The sequence below is a fragment of the Carcharodon carcharias genome, chromosome 9 (assembly GCF_017639515.1).
Source record: "Carcharodon carcharias isolate sCarCar2 chromosome 9, sCarCar2.pri, whole genome shotgun sequence".
NCBI lineage: Eukaryota > Metazoa > Chordata > Chondrichthyes > Lamniformes > Lamnidae > Carcharodon > Carcharodon carcharias.
This window is the reverse complement of record NC_054475.1, coordinates 20,166,900-20,174,205: the sequence shown is the minus strand read 5'-3', so window position 1 is coordinate 20,174,205 and position 7,306 is coordinate 20,166,900. Positions and strand designations below refer to the sequence as shown.

Genomic DNA, 7,306 nt, shown 5'->3' with positions numbered 1-7,306 from the left:
CAAGAGACACATGACTGAGAGTCAAGAATGAGAATGTTTCTAGATTCAGCCGACTAACAGCCAGTTATGTATATCTGTATATAGTTCATTAAATCTAATAAAGCAGTTATTGTTTAGATCTACCAATATCTCATCAATAATTCCTTAGCCAGTCCAACCAATGTACAACACACACAATCCAGCAAACCCCATCCTCCCCATCCCCTGACTAACAAGCATGCAAAAAGGAAATAAGACTCTGCAGAATATCAGATATGAAAAACTTGGCCAAGTAACATGTACAGTCAGAGAAAAAAAAATCACAGCTAACTAGATGCCTGTTTGCAGCTGAAAGGCCCTGGTCCACAAGTAACCACTGGTTTTTGGTGTTTTTTCCCTGGAGACAGTGGTTTTGACCCTGCACTCTCCTTTTGGAAGTTTCAGTTTGCAACAATAAGGTCTTCTGGTGGGCTTTTAATATTGCAAATAGCTCAGATTTGACGAGAGAGGTGTCAGAAGAAAGAGAGGTGGGGTATGGCTGCTGTCCCTGAGGCATTCACTCTTTGAATATACAAAATTCAGTATCTTTTCACCCAAGAGCTGGATTATGTGACCTCACTCTGAGATCTCTATGCCTCCATAAAAAGCAACTTGTGTTCATTGCAAATGTAAAATAATAATTGCTGTAAACCAATGCCCTTTGCTTAGGAAAAAAAGTCCATTTCAAAAAAGGTTAATACACATGAATGTCCACACGATGACATAATAAATTAATAAATGCCCAGCTGATGACTTTATAAAATATTATATATCCAGCTGATGGCATTATAAATTAATATTTTATATAACACATCTTCATAACAATATTAACAGGATAAGTTAAAAATCTGTGCATGTTGTTGCATCTAGTATGCATTAATAATTAAATTGAAGATGTGCATTGCATGCAGACCATTTAAAAGGGTAAGTATACTGCTACAAATTTATCGGGTTTTTTAGTCAGATGGGGTTTAATAACATTTTGTGTAACTTGACTTTAAGTACAAGTATAATTAAATTACTCTTCAAAATTTTCACTCCCACAAATAGACTCCAGACAGAATTGGCTATGTCACAAGATTTCCTCTGCAGTGCTCATTGAACTGAATTTCCAAGAAGCTTGTTCCTGATACCGTAAGGAATTGAGCTCTAGCTGAAGATTTTCAATGCAGCAACAGCCCTTTCCTTTGCAATGTTTACTTTTGTTTGCTACTAATTTTGAAGCAAGCAATGAATTGATGAATTTTGTTCCCTTCTAGCTTGTGTTCCATCTAAAACAACAGTGGCACCAGCTGTTCCTCCTACACTGGCCCCTGGTGGTGGTGGTAGTGGCGGATACGGGTTCTGCTCTGGCAGAGTTAAAGGTATCTATCCTGATCCAAAGGACAAGACCAAATTTTATGAATGTGATGATGGAATAACCTACCTGAAGAATTGTGTTGCTGAATTAGTCTTTGATCCATCCTGTACCTGTTGCAACTGGCCGTAATGAGAAAGGAGAAGGAAGGCTTGCTTATTAACCTAAATTACAGTTCAAAGCAGGCTTTCTGTGGAGAACAATAATATTGAGGTGCATAAAATATCAATGTAGTCTTTATGAGCAGACCTAAAGTAATACATCAGGGGTTTAAAATAGATGGGTAAAATTTTATAAAATGCATCGCAGGGTGTACAATTCCAATAAATCCTGACAATGTGCGTGTCAGATGAATGTAGGTTCATTTTCCCAGTTTTGGTTGGGTTGAAATGGATGGTATGCTTTCGTGTTGGTGTTATATTTATAGGTTCATGGGATTTGGGTGTTGCAGTCATGGGCAGTTTTTGTTGCTCATCCATTACCCATTGTGAGCTGCCTTCTTGAACTGTTGCAGTCCCCAGAGCTGTGCTGTGGTATCATAGGTGCCTACAATTATATTTGCACTAAAGAAGGTTACTGGGTTTTATTTTAGCCTAAGCTGCTTTTACATAAATGTTCCAGAAACAGGTTGTGGAATTGGGAAAATCTTTGTGTGTGCTCCTGGTTCTGTTGGGTGAAGATGTGCTGTTGGGAAGAAGAAAGGTGAGGAAACAAGAAAATAATTATAACTAAAAAAATACCCGATATATCAGTTGTTTATTTTAATGCTGCTGGTGTGATATTGAAATATTATCATTGAATAAAAGAACACTAAAATAATCTTTATTTTTCCAGCCTGCCATAAATCTTCGTTGGGCACCAGTGAACCTGTAACTGGTCTTCAGTTTAATTACTGAGGTGACACTACTTTGTGGTTAAAGACCATTCATGTACCAGATATAATTTGTCATAAATGAAGATATACGTTGTAGTTTAAACAGCAAAATAAAATCATTGATTCATTAAGAAAACAGTTCACTTGGTGTGTTTTTTTAAATGAATGAAATACAACAATATCAGTTGAAAGGAATTCACCTGCATGAATTTATTTCCAACACAACAGTTCAAGGCAGAAACAGATATTTGAATCTTTGACACAAACTCAAAGCACGGCACTCTGATATCTACAGTCATTCCAGCAGTTCGCAGGGAAATCATTCAACACAGGAAGGAAAGTGGAACCAACTGAGTTTTACTATCCTGCATCCTGCCAATAGTTTTTTCACAAGAAAAAATGATACTAATTTATATAGCAGATTACTTAATTGTCTGTGAGACTGATATGAGGTGGGGACAGAAATTTTAATTGGCATTGCATTTCCGATGTGAAAACACATTTTCAGTTAGATTCTCACTGGCTTGAGGGGATTTTTTTGTTTTTTTAATTCTTTGGATGTGAGTGTCATTGGCAAGGCTGCTACCTGTTGCCCATCCTGAACTGCCCTTGAGGAGGTCGTGGTCTGCAGCCTTCTTGAACTGCTGCAGTCCATGGTGTGTAGGTACACCAACAGTCCTGTTAGGGAGGGAATTCCAGAATCTTTACTCAGTGATAGCGATGGAATGGCAATATAGTTCTTAGTCAGGATGCTGTGTGAGATGGAGAGGAACCTCCAGGGGGTGTTGTCCCCATGTATCCATCTGCTGCCTTTGTCCTACTGGCCGGTGGAGGTCATGGGTTTGGAAGATGCTGTCGGAGGAAGCTGACAAGTTGCTGTAGTGCATCTTATAGATGGTACATATGGCTGCCACTGGGCTGGCTGAAAGATTGCAGATCCAGAAAGACTTAACAAGCTAGCATCCAAGGTGAAGCAGCCCGCTAGATTGGCACCTCATCCACCACCTCCAACATTCAGTCCCTGCACCACTAACACAGAATGACAGCAGTGAGTACCATGTGCAAGATGCATTGCAGCAACTCATCAAGGCTCCTTTGATATCGCCTTCCAAACCCGTGGGCGCTACCAGTAAATGAGCAAAGGCTGCAGATGCATAGGGACAGCAGCATTAGCAAGTTGTCGTCCGCTCCACACCCCATGGCTTTGCCTTCACTGTGGCTGGGTCAAAATCCTGCTGTTGCCTCCCTAACAGCACAGCACATGTACAGCAGCAGTTCATGAAGGCGGTATACCAACACCTTCTCAAGGCACTTAGGGATGGGCACTATCCTATGGGCACCATGGGTGCTGACCACCATGGTGACCACTTTCCAGGCCACCATGGTCAGTTGGGAGGGCCTCCTGCTGCCATCCCTGGATTTACCAGGGAGGCAATGCTGAATCGTGGGGCTGGAGGTTGCTGCCTTCTGCTACACATCTTTCTGCAAGGAAACTGACGCCATTAATAAAGGGCTGTCCACATTCCTTTTAAATGTGGTGCCTGGACACGAAGGTGACATGGCCGATTTCCTGCCCACCCCACTATGAGACCCTGTCATGAACAGCACAGCTGCATAATTAATGAGCTGAACATGGCGCGATTCAGTGTGTTTACCCACCATGCTCTGCAGCGGAAGTCCCTCCGACCTCCTTCTCCCACCACAGGACTTGGTCCTGGAGTGGAAAATTCTGCTGAATGATTGTGGTTGGTGATGATATAGCTTATGATGGCTCAAATCCTGCAAAACAATATACAATTAGAATTTTAATGATTTGGATGAAACTATCAAAAATAAAATATCCGACATCAGCTTTAGTGGATTAAATGGCAGAGCTACTGGCACCAATCAGGAATTTCAATGCAGCTCTGACCAATGCTGTTTGGCTCTGATACCAGACCTGCCTACAGATGGTGAAGGAGAGAAGTTGGCAGGTTCAGGGTTGGACTGAGTGTACTTTCCTGGTACCAGGAGCAACATTTCTTCCTGTAGGCTCCACAAGACAACTGGGAGGATCAAATTCCACATAGGTGCAGATCCATTTCAATTGGGATCCTACAGCCAGTGTTGAGACTGTTATGAACCCAGGTGAGTTTACCCCTGGACAAGCCTGATCCCAGAGTGGAACCCTGCTGATGGATCCTAAATTTTATTTGTTTGTTTAGATGTGTCAAGAGGGGATACTGAACAGAGTCACCGGAGTAAGCTCATGAACTTTTAACAAAAGAATGAAACATTTATTTAACAAGATAAAATGAACTATATTACAATACTCCTTCACCCCCAACTATACTTTTGCAGATGTACACAGATTTTTAAGGATAACACAAGTTACAAAAGCTATCTTATACTTTAATGTTCACAGGAAGTACACAGCCCATGTAAACCTATAGGCACTCTGCATTCAGACACACCACACTCTGAAACAAAGTGACAGATGCCACCTCAAACAGATGCTAAGGATCTCTCCTCAAATTCCCCCAGACGTTTGTCACACCATGAGCCAACCAGTCTCACTGAACTCTGTCTTTCACATGAGGGTTTCCAATCTCCATTCTCTCCAAGACCTCACCTTAGAACCTTCTCCCAAACCGACGCTATCTCTCAGACACCTTCTGCAAGGGTTCACCTCCAGGGTTTTGAACTCTCTTTCCGATGTTCCTCTTCCCTGGGTCACCACATGCATTCAAGCTGCCTTCCAGGCGATCTCACCAACTCAGTGTTAACAGTATACCACTGCTTCACATGCCCATAACAAAGAGTTATAGACCTTCAGTTGTCTCTTTGGACCTTCTTGCTTCTTGAAAGCTGTTCTTGCTTCAAATCTGCTTTCTGTAGCCTGAAACTTTAAACTTGAAGCTTGGAGCCTTTCCCTGCCCCTCACTCTTAACCTCACTTAGCAGGACCTTTTCTAGCTTCCTGTCCTTCCTTGGACTGGAAGGTCTGCTTGGAACTTTCCCCTGTTTCTGGCTCACCTGGATTTTGGGGTCTTTTCTTTAGTTTGGGACTGGCTAACTGTCCCTTTTGCCCCAGTTTCTCCAGGCAGCTACTTTCAACCAACTTTAGCTTGGAGCTCATTACTTACCCCTCTATGTGGCTTCTGTTTGGCACCTGTCCTCCAAACCAATTGAACTCCAACAACTTCCAAAACAAAGGCAAAATACTGCGGATGCTGAAAATCTGAAACAGAAACAAAAAATGCCAGAAAAACTCAGCAGGTCTGACAGCATCTGTGGAGAGAAAGACAGAGTTAACATTTCGAGTCTTTTCTTCAGACAATACACAGCCTACTGTAGTCAAACATGTGAGGAAGGAAGCACGTTTTTAATTCTTTAATGGGATGTGGGCATCACTGGCAAGGCCAGCATTTGTTGGCCATCCCTAATTGCCCTTGACTCAGCCCTTTTAGATGACATTTAAAAGTCAACCACTTCGCTGTGTGCCTGGAGTGACATGTTATCCAGACCAGGTAAGGATGGCAGATTTCCTCCCCTAAAGGACATTAGGGAAGGATGGATTTTTACAACAATCTATGATAGCTTTATAGTTTCAAGTACTGAAGCTATCTTTATATTGCAGATTTATTAGTAAGATTTCAATGTGACCAGTGGCTGCGGTGGATCTGAATTAGCTTGGGCCTCTGGATTACTAGCCCAGTGAGACCACCACTGTGCCACTTTCTCTCCCCAGTCTGCAACTTTCTGGTTGACAATAAACCCTATTGGTTAAAATGGTTGTGCTGATGCCTGAAGCTCATGTCAGGAACATTGTAAGGTGGAAATAGTTTGTTTAAGTTACAGTTCTGCTTGTCTTGCAAGATCAACTTTTGATTTTTGAATTACCCAGCAGTTCACTCACTATGTGCTGAACTCACACAGCCCTACTTGACACTAACCAACAGGAAGATCCATACCTACCTGGACCTGAAGCACCAAGCTTTCCCACTCTTCCTGATCCCACGTTAACAGAACATTGACCTCTTGACCCTCCCCACCAATTTCTTGGCCTCCGTTTATAGTAAAAGAACAAGTTTGGGGTTACAATGAAGGTCAACAATCTGGATAACATTGTAGAGGAGATAAGCTGTTACTCACAAGAAGGTGAAAATAATATTTTGAAGATAAGAACTGTTATTTTTCCATTGTGACTGATTGTTTTCCTGTGATAAATCTATTGACGTATGGAATTATTTACCACAAATGATAAACTCAGTGTATAAAAGAAAGTTGATGCCCACAACACACCAGCTGCAAGATGGCAAAGCTTCTACTTGGAATAGGTAAGCCTGTTTTACCATTTAATTACCTTTGATATTGTTATAAAACTTTGTTTTATATTGAAAATGACTATATTTATTGAAGGGCTGAACCCAGCATATAGGTTTAAAAAGCCTGAACAACAGCATTTTAAAAGTGACCTAAACAGCAGCTCCTAAGATGGTTGAACATTTGCATAGACATATCCTATCAGCAAGGAGCCGGGCTGTCTAGAAATAGCCCTTAAGAATTAACATTGATGAATGACCAAACTCCAAAGCCATTCACAATGCATCCAGACCTAACCAATCTATTCAGTTAGGTGTGGACCAAACCATTAAATCAATCACTTTGGACAATGGACCCCGACTGAGTAAGGAACTCCACCAGCCATATAATTTAATAATTTTTAAACAATGGACTTGAAACCAGCTGTGTATGACCATGTTTGGATAATTGGCCTCTTTTTGAGAGGAGACCATGTGATGAGTAAGCGAACACTTTTTGTGTTTTAAGAAACTTCTTAATTCCAGGCCAATCAGAGTGAGATCAGAAAGGTCCTCAGTTGGCACCCCCTCTCTCTCTCCAGCTACCCTGCAAGTTTGTGCCCTGCCTGTTTTTTGACCAGCCACACACTGCAGGCAGCTTCTTAAATATCAACACAACAACCACTGACTCCAGAAGAAAAGATGGAAATCTTCCATAAACATTTTGAGTCATTTTGATGCAGAATCTGAAAAAAACATCGAGCCCAGTCTGAAA

General features: G+C 41.5%; 1 pseudogene; it reads left to right on the top strand.

Annotated features, from left to right (window-relative positions):
* Nucleotides 1–217: 217 nt before the first annotated feature.
* LOC121282380 overlaps nucleotides 218–7,306 on the top strand; it is a 58,648-nt pseudogene continuing 51,559 nt past the window's right edge.